The 17,100-nt window shown below is 31.6% G+C and overlaps 1 protein-coding gene across 4 annotated transcripts in view; it reads right to left on the bottom strand.

Moving 5' to 3' along the window:
• Window positions 1-17,100, bottom strand: part of LOC130893859 (connectin) — a 619,332-nt gene that overhangs the window by 275,971 nt on the left and 326,261 nt on the right. Inside the window, exon 5 of one of the 4 annotated variants that reach the window (XR_009059258.1) lies at window positions 4,206-7,738. The exons of the other annotated variants lie outside the window; for them this stretch is intronic. The gene's annotated coding sequence lies outside the window, so the exon portion shown is untranslated. Of the gene's footprint in view, window positions 1-4,205; window positions 7,739-17,100 lie in introns of those variants that run through there. 4 annotated transcript variants of the gene reach the window in all.

Here is a 17,100-nt window from a genome sequence, read left to right as displayed (position 1 = left end):
TTGGATTTTGCATTAATATAACTTTTACCTTCAAACGCTTCAGCATAATCCAGATGTATTCGTTTGCAATTAACACCAGGAACATTCCATCCTCGTCGCCGATTTTGTATATTGAACAGAAAAGACGCTAGTTATGTGAACAGCTTGGATTTGTTGAAAACATATCGAATAACAATAATGATATTCTCTGATTCAATTTATTTCAAACAGATTCGAAATTCGAATTGAGTAACAAAATAATTCACATGATTCGTCTTTTACATCTTAAATCTTAAACGAATAAAAATATCGAGGGTTTCTAAGGGTGAAACTGTTGACCAGCATTATATTTTCCACGTTCTCACTAAACGCCCTGAAAGAAAAAGCGTTTTGCATCTTAAAGGAACTGACAGAATACTATATTATAATACAAGTAACAGAAGGCGTTTTATTCAACTAAGAGTTCCAAATTTGGACACGAGCACGTAGCGTAAATAACCGAAGGAACGAATGCTGGAATGGCCCTCTGTTATTAGTGTTTTATACTATTTTCTCTGTTTCAGTTTGTATCCATTTCATTTATTTATAGAAAAATGTTAGAAATATACATTAGGAAAATAACACCTCCACGTGGATGGTCGGTTGGTAGCACTGATTCATATTTGACTGTTGTTTTTGGAAATATTATTTGCATTTAAAAGTTTCCTCAAGTCATTTATTTTAAGTTTAGATGTTCCAAGAAATTTCTTCACTGTAGATTCGTATATTTTGTCTATATTGTATGACAACGTTTACTATGTCTAAAAACTCATTATAATTTATTGTATTGAATTAACTTCACAACATCCTCAACCACTACAGAAATTACCAAAAATCGTTCAAGACAATATTACCAGGAGTGTCACAATAACTGTAAGTACAACATTAATGAGAATGTATAACTCATGGTACGTGTTTGAATTGATATTGAATTTTTTCTGTAACTCACCACTCGTATATTTTGGAACATTCAAACTATTATTTGTATATTTAGAACTTCATGATAAATATCTAAATAAATTCTCATCGTACGTCCTACCGCATTCTTTCCCTTGTTCAAAAATTATTTTCTAATTTGAAAATTGATTATGTGTGTATATCTCTATTACAATTCCAATTAGTACATCAATTCTTATACAGTATTGTTCGATTTACAATGTACATAATATATCTCTCCATTATTCACGAAGTTCTCATTATTGGATCGAGTCTTTGTGACGAAATTTATTGACGTATTCAATTAACGTATGTCTAAAGCTGGCACACATTTCCATGTATTGATAAAGTTTTTCCACTGAAGCGAAGCATTTCTACAAAGGCAGGTGTGTGAATTTAATTTGAAAATAATTTTCTGTTCATATGGAATCAATAGTGAAGGCAATCGACAATTTTTAAGATAGCATATTATTATGACAACGTTCTTAGTCGCTGATTTGTCACTGTTTTTCAGGTTATACTCTATATTATTGTCATTAGATCATTTATCTAAAGCATTGCATATAATAAACGCGAGTATGACGCGCTCCAGACTTTCATGAATGTTACAAACACACACCAAATTCAAAACTGCACGGAATGAACGCCAACAAGACGCTGAGTCGCTAGTAAACATAACCTCAAAAATGCATGTATATAAAGAAATTTGGACGGTAATCAACTATTTTGAATTATTTAAATAGAATGATCTACAGTTACTTCACTACAGCATATTTGAAAATGAACGAAATAGATCTAGACCAGAGACTTGACAGAACGTCCAATAAGATAACCTGCTTATCGATTAAATCAGGTTAATCACCAGTTTTCGTCTTGGAATTTTCAAATGGGAAATGCTTCGATATATTCTACCAATTTTCAGTTTTCTTGTATCCAGCCGACTGTTTTCTATATGAACACTTATGAGCGTCTACAAATTATATCAGCCTTCCACTCAAAGAAGTCATTTTCAGGGTATCTACATACAAGTAAAAACTGAGTAACTAAGTTGAAAAAACCGTTTGTGGTTTTCATACTGAACACTCCGTTAACACTAAAACTACGCCAACACTCACAATAACACAGTCTGACGCGCGTTTCGATAACCAAGGTGTTAGTCTAAGAGCCAGTGAAAAGCTACCTGTATGTATTTGACGAGACCTGGGCTTTTGTACATTGAGACCCCTATACCTACCATACATGAGATGGGGACTCACTAAGCCCAGAGTGGTGGACGCGGCGGGCGCTCAGGTAAGACAGGTAGTGATTTTTAGCAAATTTTAAATTCATTTGACCACGTCTGCCGTTTAGAAATTTAAAAATATATTATTATTATTATCGAAAAATAACAATGGCAGATCATTATCACGCGTTAAACATTATGGCAGACAGGTATGAAAGTACTAAAAAAAATAAAATTTTCAAAGTAGTTGACCATATCTGCCATTGATATATTTTGTTTAATAGGGTTTTAAAAACCTATATTCGCCACAGCAGACGTTTTCATTGAGTACACACTCCAGCAGATAACAAAACTTAGTCACTACACGGTCAGAGATGTATGCATAGACTGTCTATGTAGCTATCTTTTTTTCCCCTATGTATTACTATTGTACTCATTCTAGCCTACAGTATTTTCATTGATAGTTATTAGCATTCAAAGAATTCAAAATTTATACCTGAGAGGGCTCTGTTAAGTTCCCACCCTAACGGTTTTTGTCAGATGTTTTTAGTATAGTTGTGAACTCCCATCCAAATGCTTCGTGTTGGTGAATGTAATAAAATATAAAGTGTTGCTTTATTTATTTTCGTTAATTTTGCGTTCATTGAATTAATTTATTTTACATAATGTCGAATGAAAAAGAGAAATTGAAGTGTGTATTTTGTAGTGCCGTAAAAACTGATAAATTAATATTATTTTCTGAAGAAACCATGTCAAAATGCCGAAAAATTTTGAGGTTAAGGAAATTGCATGACTTAAAGTATAAAGATATTATTTTACCGGACGAAATGTTTGACGCTGCATATCATAGTAGTTGTTATAAGACATTTACATCACTGAAAAGGAAATTTTTTTTGACAGATGTTCAAAAAAAACTTCCTTCACAGCCCTTCGAATATTGTTATTAGATCTTCTGATACCGATATTTTAATTATAATGATTGGGAATATGAAACAATTACAAAATACTAATTCTAATATTTGGATGCTCAATGGAACAGGAAATAACGAAAGATATATTGACGTCACAAAAATTTATAACGAGCTTGGTGAATTGTTAGCCAAAAGCTTAATCGGCTTCCATGCGTTCACTGGGTGTGATTTTAATCCGGCTTTCTTTAATAAAGGAAAGAAAAGACCTTTCACTTTGCTGAAAAAAAATGTAGAATTCTGACAAAGGGTAAACTGTCTTAGTCTCTGAAGACGATAGCTTGGTTATCGAAACGCGCGTTAAACAATGTAATTGTAAGTGTTGGTGTAGTGATAATTTGAATAGTGTGTTAAGTAGGAAAGTGAGGTTTTTGACATTCAGCAACGATCAGTGCATAAAAAGTTTATAATAATTTCTCAATAACAATTATTTAAATTCGAAAACATTGCATGAATGTAACCTAGGCAGAGATACATCTCTTGTGTGTAAATTAATTCACTCCCAGTGCGAACCATTGAAATATGTTAGTCATTTAGTAGAAACATACAGAAGCTTTTCTTATTTTCACCAAATTTCTGTCTAATAGTAATGTGACTGAAAAGAATCATAAATTCAACCACTCAAATTCAAGGTTTATTGTATTCATTAACATTTATGGTACACGATCCTAATGGGGATCCACATCATTCATTGATTACGGGTGTCACTTGGACACTTGAGTTCCGTTAAGGTATCAAATTATATACTTTATTTTAATCTGACTCTAACGATCATACTTAAAGATAATTATAATCTTTCATAAAATAGGATTTTTCACTGTTTAAGAGCGATTTTGATGTTTTAATACAACAAATATGGTCATCCCAGTTAGCCCGAAGATACATTACAGTTGGTTAACTTCGACGTCAAGAGCGAGTACAAGCGCCATTATTGTATGCGTTATCACAGTTTATCAATATGTTGAACTATCTTTGACATTTATAGCGCGTCATGCGCGCGTTTATTATAAGTACAGCTTAAGTTTGTCGATCAATACAAGAGTCGTTATCGATATTTTCGATTTATTTGTTTTTGTTGATGAAATTCTGAGAGCCAGATCATTAGAAGTACAATGATTAGATTATTAAAAATATGAACCTGTGTTATCCGAATTGAACTCAGCATGTCTTAAGTGGGAGAAGTATGAACTGGAATTCATCATTTAACTTAATAGAAATATTCAAATATTTCTATCAAAGTCAATTTGAATATTGAACTTTGAATTCCATGAGATTAAAAATTTTTACGAGCTCTAATAATATCAAAATCACCGGAAATATAAATCAATTATTTCCCAGACGATGAATACACGAAGCTCGGAAAATATATTGAAGTTAGTCCACTTTGGTGTTTCCTTGCCACGTTCCCAATAAAAAACTACTTATATATATAAACGCATCTAAATGTTCTTGATTTTAGGTCTCTTCTGTTTTAAAATTAGTTTTTTTTGATAATTTTTAAGAGATAAATTTTGACGTTTCGACTTTTCTTTAAGTCTTTATCAAAATATGATATTGACAATGACAACTTGTTTATTTATATTGATCTAGACATAATCTTCATCATGAATATCAAAATAATGATAAAATCAACTTATAAAAAGAAAAATTGATTTCTTCTTGATCCCTTCATCTCAAATATATAGCAGTCATCAATTAAATTATTTGTAGTTTTATTAGAAATCACAAAATAGAACTATAAATTTCGCTTTTTCGTTCTTATGAATGTGACCATTTCTAACAATTCCCTTTTTTGTATATTAGATTCCGTTTCAAGAATTTTTGAATCTTTTCAAACGCATAGTTTTCCCAGAAAATTGGAAAACCTGATTCTCAAAAATATTTCGCGCGAAAATATGCGTTATTCAAAAAGGAGTTTTGGATAAAAGTTTCCGGGAATTTTATAAGTTACAATTTTGCAATCCACTATTTTCCCCAGTTAAGCATACTTTTCCAAATAATTCAAGAAAATTTCTTAAATCTTCTGCGCGTCCTCTAGTGGCTTAACTATACAAGGTACGATAAAATTTTTGATGACAAAGTTGAAGGAAATTTAATTTTCTACAACTGATTTGGATTAAGTTTTTCGCCGGGACACATAGTTTTCTCGCAAAATGTGGAAATAAGTGCAGAAACAGCAATTTTTGGTATATATGTCAATATCGCTGCCCCCTCCCATTTTCGAGACTGCGGCCAAAATACATCGGAATGGACTGCTCTTGTTGCTGTGGAGAGAATTTCTCTGTAAAATGTCTAATTTGAGTGGACTATTATTTTCTATACAAACTATGAAATCTGCTCGTGTATGTGATTGTTTCCACTGACTTTCGCGTATATTTCATAATTATGGAAACGACATTCTCTTTTCCAATTGTAGGTTTTGAGTGATTTGTTTGTTGCTTTGTTGTGAGCTGCTTTATAAGCAGCAGTCTTGCAGTCAGATTGTGTGTTTAATACAATTTATTCAAAACAATGTGGAGTTTCGTCGTGAGAACATTCTCAACCTAATACAAACAAGACAGGTAGAGAATTTATGGCCCACGTGTTCACAAAATGTGGAAAACATTTATTAGAATCTTGGTTTATAACTTGTGAATATGAAGCTACACATAGGTATGAACGAGTAGCTTTCGTATTGGAAAAGCACATACGGAATTTCCACTTTATTTCAATAGATGATCTATCGATGAAAATAAAGCATTAATGCGTGTTACAAACTATTTATAAGTTATGCAATTCTTTTTTGCTAAAAAACGAACCTGTTTAGATTAAGTTCACCTTCTTGTAATTTCTATATATCACACTTAATTTTGAAATATAGAATTGGAAGCGACATTTAAAGACATTAAAATATGGAATTTTCTGTTGACATCCGAATAAGTTGAGTTGGAGTTTTCTTTTCGTCATATCTAGTTTTCAACGAGCGTAATGTCATTCAAAAACTCACTATCAATAAACCACAAGTAATAATAATAGCCGACAGTAGACCTGGAGGATTTTTATATGCACCAATTTTTTTATGATAACTTTTTTGTTGGTATGATTCCACTTTATGGTATTAACAGAGACTTTGAGAATAATATTATTAATAAGCCAATAAATTAATTAATAATTTGATACAATTTAAGATGGAAGGAGCAGCATAGTAGTCACCATTTATACCATTAAACAAAGTAATGCACCTAATACAAGAATAACATACACGTTGGCACTGTTTAGTTAATGATTCCATTGGAGCTTGATACGAACGCAAGACTTTTCTCTTCTAGCTATGTCTTGATCTCATTCGAAATTAAAAGGAAGAAAAAATTACCAGAATAACTTAGAACAATTTGGACATATCGCTTACAACTTTGGGCATGTGCCATTAAAAACAACTTAGACATAATACAGAGATTCCAGAATAAAGTGCCAAGGAGCATAGTCAACGCCCTTTGGTGCTACAGAAACAATGACCGCCACAGGGACTTGGGCTCAAAAACTGTTAGTGAAATCATCAAAAGATTCGCAGGAAGCCACGAACAACTTTCAACCTGAAAGGTCACATTTTGGGCTCCGGCTAAGCTCATCATGCAAATGTGTGTTGTCAGGGTTCGTTGCCAGATTTTGTAGTGTTTATGATGTTCAAAAATTTCAATATGTTTTCAAATTCTCAAATGGAGCGCCACTCTATTCACTAAACGGAGAAAGGTGAAGAAATAGGAGAAGATATCTTTAGGAATAAAACTAATCGTTAAGATTTGTCTTAAAAATGATTTGTATTAAAGAAATGAAATCAAAATACTACAAGTAATCTTGACCAAGAAATTAACAATTATTATAATTTTGATTTTTTATTAGATTAGATTTGATTATTTAAAAACAGGAAATTTTGAGAAACCCATGGTCCCAAGAAAATCTTAACGAGTTTATTCAATTTCTTGATCAAAATGAATGTTTCAAGAATCTGTAAACAACTCAACTCAACTCGTTCTGAGTACCTTCAACATTAAAAATATCAAACTTTATGATGACAATATCAAATTTGACATTTCCACATTAATTCTGTCATTTCTCAAAACTTGAGTGGCAGTCCTCGAATATACCCTTCTGAAAAATATCATCAAATTTTTTGTTCCAGCTTCTAAAATAGGATTCAATCAATATCCATATATGTGACACAAGAAGTATTACCATGCATTAGAATAGTTCGTTTTTTATCTGTTAAATTTTTAATCTAACAATGTATCTTACTTAGGCATGTAAGTTACACGATTTGCAAATTTTTTATAATAACTCCGAGTTATATGTCATGGGAAGTTATTCCACCAACAGTTATCTATAGTTCCCCATAAACTTGACGCCAGAAAAAATTTAGAACCTCGTAGAACATTCAAAAACAGCACTACTATACGCAATTGAAATTGAACATTTAGAAACTACATACTCATCGTTTGTTTAAACATTCTAGTAACAACTTATTCATATTTATGAATCGTTTCTTACCTCCAAGTTGCGATATTACCTCAAGTGAATAATGAAAATGTACTCGTAGTTCGTATTTATATAAACTGACCTGAAACAAAATAAACAGATGAATATTACAGTAAGTTTTGATATATAATTAGTCAGTTGTTAGAACTGCATTCTGGTTTTCAGGCAAAATTTTATTTTCTCTATCACAGTTCTGTGATACAAAAACTATAATGAACAATTTTAACATCGTAATTTGAATGAGGAAAATATATACAAGAGAATAATAATGTTTATCGAAATGTACGTACATATTATTTTTATGTTCCTTTCAAAATTAGTTACGAGCAAAAATTATTTAGAAAAACTGGTAATATATAGAAGCTAATTATGATCATACCGGATGAGGAAGAAACTTTGAGTAGTTACTATATCATACTCAAATATTATGTACAAATTTATTTACTTTCTTAGATTTAGTCTCTTCTCTTTCAAAATTAGTTAGGAACAAAAATTATTTAGAAAAACTAATTTTGAAACAGAAGAGACCTAAAATCAAGAAGATTTAGATACATTATTATATCAGAACGTCTAAGAAATTGAAGAAATTTGTACATATTATTTGAGTATGATATAGTAACTACTCAAAGTTTCTTCTCTCTCTCAACATATTCCCTTCAATTCTTCATACTTAAAATAATGAACATCACTTTCGCATGAACACATTGTGCTGTCATCAAAATATTGACGTATTTAGAAATATCCATTATAAAAATTACTAGTTTTTACTAGCGTAATTTATATACTTTCCTTCTGGAAAATGTGATACCAGCATGCCAATATAAATACCATTTTTTGTATTAAAATCCAATTTACGAAAACATGTCAAATAAAACTTAATGAACTAGTTTATAGAGTAATGCGATTCCCTTTGCGGAAAGTGAAGTGAAAAGCGACCGTCGTAATATGAAATGCCAGAAGGTATCATAAATTTCATTAGAGACCGAGAGTTGTAATTTTGGTTAAAAGCAAAACGCAATTAGTACTAATAGATACAGTTACAATTGAGTTTTATTAAAGTACTTAGAAAAAGGCTGCCATGACCATCAACTAATATTTCCAAAATTATACAATGAATCGAGGAAATGACATATCTCAATTTCAACTAAGTTTTGTCAGCATGTGTTAATGACATCACTAGATGATATCAATTTTTTTTCAACCAAATCCAAACTTCACAAATGTCAGGTAGCTGCCAGAAATAATTTTCCCCAAGGAAATTTGAACGATTATTTCTAGTTAACAAGAGGCATGATTTGATTGATTTTTGCTTCCGATGGCTAGAAGCTAGTTCCTCGTTGAAAAAGTATTTCACTGATGCATTTAAGAGCAAATTAAAATTATGAATATCAGTAATGAGGATATGACAATAGTAATAGTCTGATTCAGCATTTCAAAACTATTTTTCTTATGATTTCGAGAAAGACATCATAGAGGAGGAAATTAAATGTCCCAAAGTTATTAGGATTGTTCAGCATGTGGAAATCCAAACATCACAATTGTACAAAAGCTTGAGTTGAAACTGGTCACCATCCATAAATGTACAGTTTATTGTTAGATGTTCTTTTTGTGAAAAATTTGAGCAGAAAGAGATTTTATACGAGTCAAAAATAAAATAAACAAAAATCAGATTAATAAACAGGTTCACACTCAGAATTCTACTGATCGCTTCATGAATAAGCTTATCAGAAACATTTCTTCTTACTACACAATATCTTTAATTTAAAATACAACAAAATCCAAATATCTGTTGCAGTCTTTTCAATATTATCATTGCTGCTTGTGTTCAATTAGTTTTATGTGCACTGTGAAATTGGAACCCAAATTCTGAAAATTGATTCCAGAAATATATGAGTGGTTACTCACCAGCTCACACCAAAATTTGTACTTGTCTTACCATCTATAAATATTCTCTACTTTTTTCCAAACAATTTGAGGTAGGTACCAGAAATAATTTTCCTCTGCCTCCAATACAATTTTAACGATTATTTCTTGTTTTCAATAGGTATAATCAAATAGATTTCTGTTGTCAATAAATAGAAACTGGTTCCCAGTTAGAAAACTATTTGCTTGATGCATTCAAGAGAAAATTTAAGTTATGAGTATCAGTAATGACGATGTGACAAAAAGAATACTCTGATTCAGATGCTTTCGAAAAACACTTCATAGAGGGCTGCTTATGTACAGTATAAAATGAGTAATCATCAACTGAAAATAATACATTGAATCGAGGAAAGTGCGTGTCCTAAATTTGATTGGAATTTTTCAGCATATTTTATAAATGATTTCACTGGATGATTTTTTTTATTGAAAAGGAAATCCAAACTTTTTTATATGTACAAAAGCTTGGGTTGAAACTGATCAGCGTCTTTACATATCCAGTTTGTTGTTTGATATTCTCTTTGTAAAAAATGTCAGCATAACGAAATTTGCTTATAAACGGTTCATGGTTTGAAAACTATTTTTCTTATACCTCCAAGAGAGAGTTTGTGAAATATTTGATAAATACTCATGGAGATATGTAACGGATTTAACAACAGATTCGCTGCTCTTATTTTTCTAACGAATATAAGCATCGTTTTCGAGATATTGATACTTAAAGTTATAATCAAACGTTAGGTCAAAACTCGCTGAACAAATGGCATTCAATAATTCGTTCCAAATGAATATTTTATCACTTGAAATTCAATACGAATCTTGTAATTCAATAAACAAAAGATTTTTCATTAAATTTTTATATTATTTATCCCGATACACCAAAATTATATTGAAAAAAAAAACAGATTTTTATAACAAAATGAACCATTTTTTATAACTTTCATCACTCTGTGATGAATATAACTCAACATACGATAAATACATGAATAATTTGATGTTTTTTATAAAGAATTGTCGGTTGTTCGTCATTATTTATAAAATAAAAAAAATATTTAATGATAGTTTGATTAGTAATTTAATGTGGAAATATCCTCTTTCGAACGAAAAGTACGTTCTGAATGCTTTCAAAAGTTATTCATTTTCCCATATGAATGAAAAATAATAATAAAAAAAATTAAAATAATGACGCGAAGAAAAATTTTTTTAGACAATTTTGGCTTCAAAAAATTCAGGAATTTTGAACTTTTTACACTCAAAATGCACCACGAGAAGGTTAGGTTAGGTAAGGTTGATATATACAAATATTAAATAAAAATAAATTTTTCCAACTTCAAGTATCGATATCTCGAAAACGAAGCGAGATATCGAAAACTTTTATTCTTCATTCTTCATGTTCGACTTATTTTGGGTCGATTAATAAAATGGCATAGTCAAATACAGGCGCCACGGAAATCGTACTCGTGCCGAATATAAAACACTAGAGGACTCATTTGAGAAACTAAATAGAGCCAGAATACAGAGGAATTCACATACAAAGTAAACAGCAACGCAAGATTAACGAAAACATTCCAAATAAGCATTTCCATTCGTAGGAAAAATTCAGGTTTTCACCACCAAGATACAGATTTAAATAAATAATTCAAACAGTTTTCATGGATTCAAATGCATTAGATTCGTTGAGAATTAAATTATTCTTTCCAATCGTAAAACGTTAATTGAATTGAATCACGTACATTAATTTTCACTTAATTACTGATAAAGATATTTTAGAAATAAATGTGACGAAGTTATTTAATAGAGGAAAGAAAAATTGTGGTTTCTTTTTCACACTGGTAATTTTTTAGTTAATCCAGTTACTCAGCAAAATTCCAGACCACTTTTAGTAACTGAAATCACCTGTTCAATAAAGCATCAGCCGAACATTCCTGATAGACTTATAATTCTAACGTTTATTTCGTGTAAGTGACTTCGAGAGAGTCCGAATGTCAATTTATGGTACTCAAACGCTACTCGAAGTGTGAAAATGATATTTTCCTTACGAACAAAATTCTCTGAGTGAATAGAAGTATGTTAGGGGGAATATTTCTCTAAAAACTGCACTGTTAGCTTCTATATTCTGTAAGTGAGTAAAAGTATTGATTTTGCCACTTCAATACTTTGTGACATTCTCTTTCTCAATCAACACAAGTTTATTCATTCGTGATAACAAAACAAAAACCGTTCAAGGAATGAACGAAATTAGAAAGTTCTAGCACAACAAAAAAATGAATCAATAATTCTCAAATGCCAATTTGGTCGACTTCTCGTAATTTGAATAGCAGAGTCGGATTTAGATAAGATCTACAAAACCAACTTTATTCTCAAATGAAATGGTATTTGAAATTCTCATAGGGGTACTTAGAATATGATCCAAAGCGGCGTATCGACGACCTAAAACATTCAAAAAGATATTTGAAAATGAGATTTTTTTCTCATGACATCACTTTTCCCTCAGTTTCGACTTTTTAATGGTGAAAAATGAACATAAGAAACTTTTATTAGGGTAGAAGCCAGATAAGGTAATGACAATCTCACACCACTTTTAACTGCGTTTTCAAAATCATTCAATATTTTTAACCAAGTTTTTTTTGTCTAGTAAGGTATGCAAGTACTAGACAGTTAATATTCTACTCGGCCACAGCAGATTTCATACCTTCAAGCTTCTAAAAATATATAGCTGCAACTATTCATATAGTCCAGCCCCACAATTTTTACCGTTTTACAGTCTGTACTTATTAGGTATGTTGTGGATTTCATCAATTGTAATAATATGAAACACTAGCTTATTTCCACCGTAGCCTAAATCTTTTCCTCACCTAGTAATGACATTTTCGCCACTATTCTTTTGTCTGTATTGATACCTTAATTTGGATACATATAGTACATGAATTGCCTGCAATTACACTTTATTTATTCCAGTTATCAATTTACGAACGTTTGGATGAATTAAGAAGCAATTCAAATTTATTCGGGCCACATCTGTAGTGTAGAATCGAACATAATTTGTGTTTTTTCCTCTCAGATGTGTCGTCATGATCTCTCGGTTGGATTCGTGTAAGTAAGAAATAGAAAGGGGTGCCATGAAACAGTGTGAAAGGTGGAGGAACATAGTTATGTTGGTGGTTCATGAAAAGTATGTTTGTCTATGTGCGTATTTGTGTACGTGTGAATAATCGTACGTCTTCAATATGTATAATAATAATATTTATTCTGTAGTGAAGTGCGACTACGATTTAATTCGGTGGTTCGAGGTGGTGCCTCAACACCAAAAGTCGAAGCAAGTTGATGGACATACTGCTGTTGGTTTAATCCACGCCGAAAGTTATAGAAAACCATCGCCCCAAAATTTTTGTGATTTAATTCCATTTTTTGACCAAGATGAATCTTTTAAGTATTTGTAAACAACTCAAATTGCATTCGTATGATAATACTTTCTGATCACGTTCTCTAATAGAATAGTCAATCAAAATGGTGATGTCAGATTCACATCAGTATTGCCATATCTCAAAACTTAAGTAACCACCCTCGTACATCTACTAGTATTATTAATATCTTATATTTTGTCAATTTGTTAGAATATGATCAAAACCAAATCTAACGTTGCTTCGTACGAATATGTGTGGAGTTGAGAATTTCAGAAAAGGTGAAATCATATCTGGGGTAGTTATGACCCTCGTGATATACAAGCAAGATAAACTTTGCCTTTTACTTGATAACCGCGAAGTTTTTGTTAGCTGTGTCAATTTCCATCGCTCCATAGACTCATATGTTATCATTAACTTAGTTGCGCATGTATATTAATAGAAGGTTATTCCAGGATAGATCCTGTAGTTCGTAGCGTACATTATTTTGCTCCTACATAATTCAATTGCAGCTTTTTGTATACTTGCCAATACGTACGTAATTCAACTGAAGACAGGAATCTATCATTTGAAAGGTACTATATCACAAATCACAATAATGGTACCAATACACAAGAAAGGAAAATAAATGAATGCAGAAATTACAGAGGTATAGCGTTACTAGATACAGTCTACAAAATAATGGCTACGACGATAGAAAGAAGGTTAAGATAATATAGAGAAAATTTGTTCCGAGAATACAAATGCGGGTTCAGATCTGGAAGACAAGTCACAGACCATTTTCATTCTAAAGCAAACACAAACAATAGGGTGTGAATATGATCTGTAAATTTTTTCTGTTTTTATATATTTCCAAAAATCTTAAGATGCTGTGTGTAGAAATTATTTGTACATCAGTACAAAGATCTCATTATTCCCAAAAAGCTTCTAGGTATTACCAAAATGAGACTCGAACGTACAAAAACGAAGATAAAAACAAACCAAAGAATATCAAAATGTTTCCAGACCAACACAGTATTAAAACAACACCCCAAAGGAAAGGAACAATGTGAAGCTTCTTAATACCACAGAATGAAAAAAAGTTATGAGCTTAGAACATGTTCAAAGTAATGTATATTTTGAGGTGGTTATCAAGGACGACTGTAACGAGGGAGGAAATCAAGAGGCAAGGATGATGAAGGGAAGTAATTAATTGAGACACTAAATACGATAATAAAGTTCAAAAAAATCTCCAGAAAGGTGAAGCTACATCCATAATTAGACCAACAGTGAGTAAGGATGCAAAACGTGGATTCGTAACAATGCAGGGGAAGAGGAGTTAGATATATGGGAAAAGAAAATACTTAGGAGAATACTAGGGGTGGAATGAAAAGAAAATCATAGCTTAGAAGAACAAATAACGGAATCCGGAATTTAATTGGAGAAGCAGATCTAAGCAGACTAATAAGATCTTTGTCACACACAGACAATGACAGATTTTAGAGCAACAAAAAAAATAATGAACATACAACAAGAAGGAACAATTGAAAAGGAAGAATAAGGGAAATATGGTATGCAGAGTTGATGGAATAACTACGAGAGACAGGAATTTGTGACTGTGAAACAAAATAAAAAATAGTAGAAGGGCATTACATCCAAGTTATTGGCTTGAAAGGCATATGTATTCCACCTAAGCCTATGATCGAAGTATATTCACTTTTTATTTTTTTGATATTTGCGATTTCCGTTACGAATAACAGTTTTGATGTCATAAGCGCAACTATTTAGTGAAATTGACCAAATGTGGTTTCTGAGTATTGCATATAATGTATATAATGGAAGAATTTTGAAGGATTAATTGATTTTATGATGCTTGGCCCAAGTAGTTTCATCACATAAGACGCGTTTGAACTTGCAAATATATTCAAACAATAATGTGAATTGCTATGAAAGACTTTTTGCCCTTGCAACTTTAATTCAATTCAGTATCAGAAGTATTTGTAAGAAAATCTTGCCAAAATGAATAAATATGTCACCTCTCAATTATTTCGAACACTACTTGTACAATTTTCATAAACCATAAGTTGTTACGGTTTTTGCATCGCTAATGTTGATATGACGTTATATTTATATCTTGTCTTGCCTTATATCTCATGAAAATATTTATTCGTCTCGTTTTATTTGATAATAAAGTTCCCTATATGTTACTTTCGTACGATATTATAGTGAAATAACATATATTTCATATATTTATCAAGGACATTCCCATTTTGATTACCACAAAATCATCAAACGGCTGCAACTATACTATACCTTCTTCGTAGACCAGTGTTATTAGTGCTTGTTTCACGATTTGTCCCCCAATTGAACAATACTCAATCTTGTATTCTGAATTTCTGTCTTTGTATGAGTTTTTCTTCGACTTAATTATTTTTGTAGCAAAATTTCGAAGTAAATTATTAACGTGGGGTCGATTATTGGTACATCCACCTAAACACAAAAGGCCGGCACTGTGTAACAATGTTTCCGTGTTAACAACTCACAATTGGAGATGATAAAATTCAGGAAATGAAAAGTTGAATAGGAATTAGACTGAAAGAAAATAAATAGCTAAAAACGGTAGAGGTTTTTTGTCTTTGAAAACAAGTACGGAATTTAAGAGAATTTCATGCTGAATTATTGTACAAAAATAAAACGCCAACAAATAGTCAAAAAAAACGAATAATCAGTTAAAAGGCGTGAGGTACGAAATGAATTTGTTAAGAAAAATGAAAATGAATTAACGCCAGATACCAACACCAGAAAAATGTTTTATGTAGATTTATCAGCATTGTGACATTTCCAAGTTGTGTTTGTTTATTACTGCGGAATTCTTTATCAGAAATTATTAGAAATTTTCGTTTCACGGCTCCTCAGTTATCCCAATTTTTTCGCGACCATCTTTTTGTTTGTAATTTTTGACTGTCCCTAAAAATTAAAAAACTTCACTTATTAGCTGTGAAAAATTAAGAATAGAGAGTCAGTATCTTTCTTTATTTAATTTCAACTGTCCTGTAATAACCATATTGAAACTGGACCACTACAATGGCGTAACGTTGAACATTGAATTAAATAAAAATTTGAAAATGAGTAACAATTCATTGAACTTCCATTGGAGTTTTAAAAATAGCCTCAAAATTTCAACTGTGTATTTTTTCGAGCGTGCATGATCAATTATTGAGAATTTGAAACTAATTTTATGTCTATGTAGACATATGACTGATGGTCTTATGCGAAAACCGAAATCGCTGAGCCAGCCTTCGAGTTAATGTTAATGTTAATTTGTCTTTTGCACATTCCACCAATCTATTTTACTGAGCATTAGTCAAAGATTTAGGCCGCCCACTTTTTAGAAGGTTTAAACAATGTCAGTGCTTGACAACCGTCCAACTAAACTGTATATGTATAATTTTTTGGATAGCTTACATTACATTGGAGCACCCCTGATCTCACGGCACTTCATAGGACCATATCTAGTGACCTAATCACCCTTAAATCATGGTGCAATTCAAATCTTCTTTGTCCCAACGTTTCTAAAATCAAAGTTTCATCATATAAAAGTACATTGCAGCATTTTTCATTAAATAACACCACCTTTTACATCGTTGAATCTGTAATCTGTAAAATTCTTAGGGCTTGTTGTGGACAATTCCTTGAAATGGGAGTAACATATTGCCGCCTTATCCTAAAAATTGAGTTCCTCCTATTCTGTGCTGAAATCAGTTTCCAAAGAACTGAGCTTATCCATCTCCTCAACATTCTATCATGCCCTTATTGAGTTGCATCTCCGATATGCCCTTCACTTCTGGGGTACATGTAATGCGAAGGGACTTCTTTCGAAGATTAAAAATTCTGACTCTTCCTTCCTTATTGATCTTTGAATCCGTTTGCCTAATTCGTAAGCACGCTTCTCTAGTTTCAGAAAGGACCTGCTCCACGTCAAGAATTTGTTGAGGGCTCAATATTTCACAACGCAAAAAAATGCACAATCACTTGCCAATTGAAATCATAGCATACTGGTTCAATTTTTGCTATGGACTTATATACTAATTATTATCTATCACTTTTATATATAGTTTGTTACTCCTTGTGATTTCTTTCTGTACAT

Source organism: Diorhabda carinulata, chromosome 5 (genome assembly GCF_026250575.1).
Source record: "Diorhabda carinulata isolate Delta chromosome 5, icDioCari1.1, whole genome shotgun sequence".
Taxonomy (NCBI): domain Eukaryota; kingdom Metazoa; phylum Arthropoda; class Insecta; order Coleoptera; family Chrysomelidae; genus Diorhabda; species Diorhabda carinulata.
Note: the sequence above shows the minus strand (reverse complement) of the source record. Positions and strands in the feature narration are given on the sequence as shown.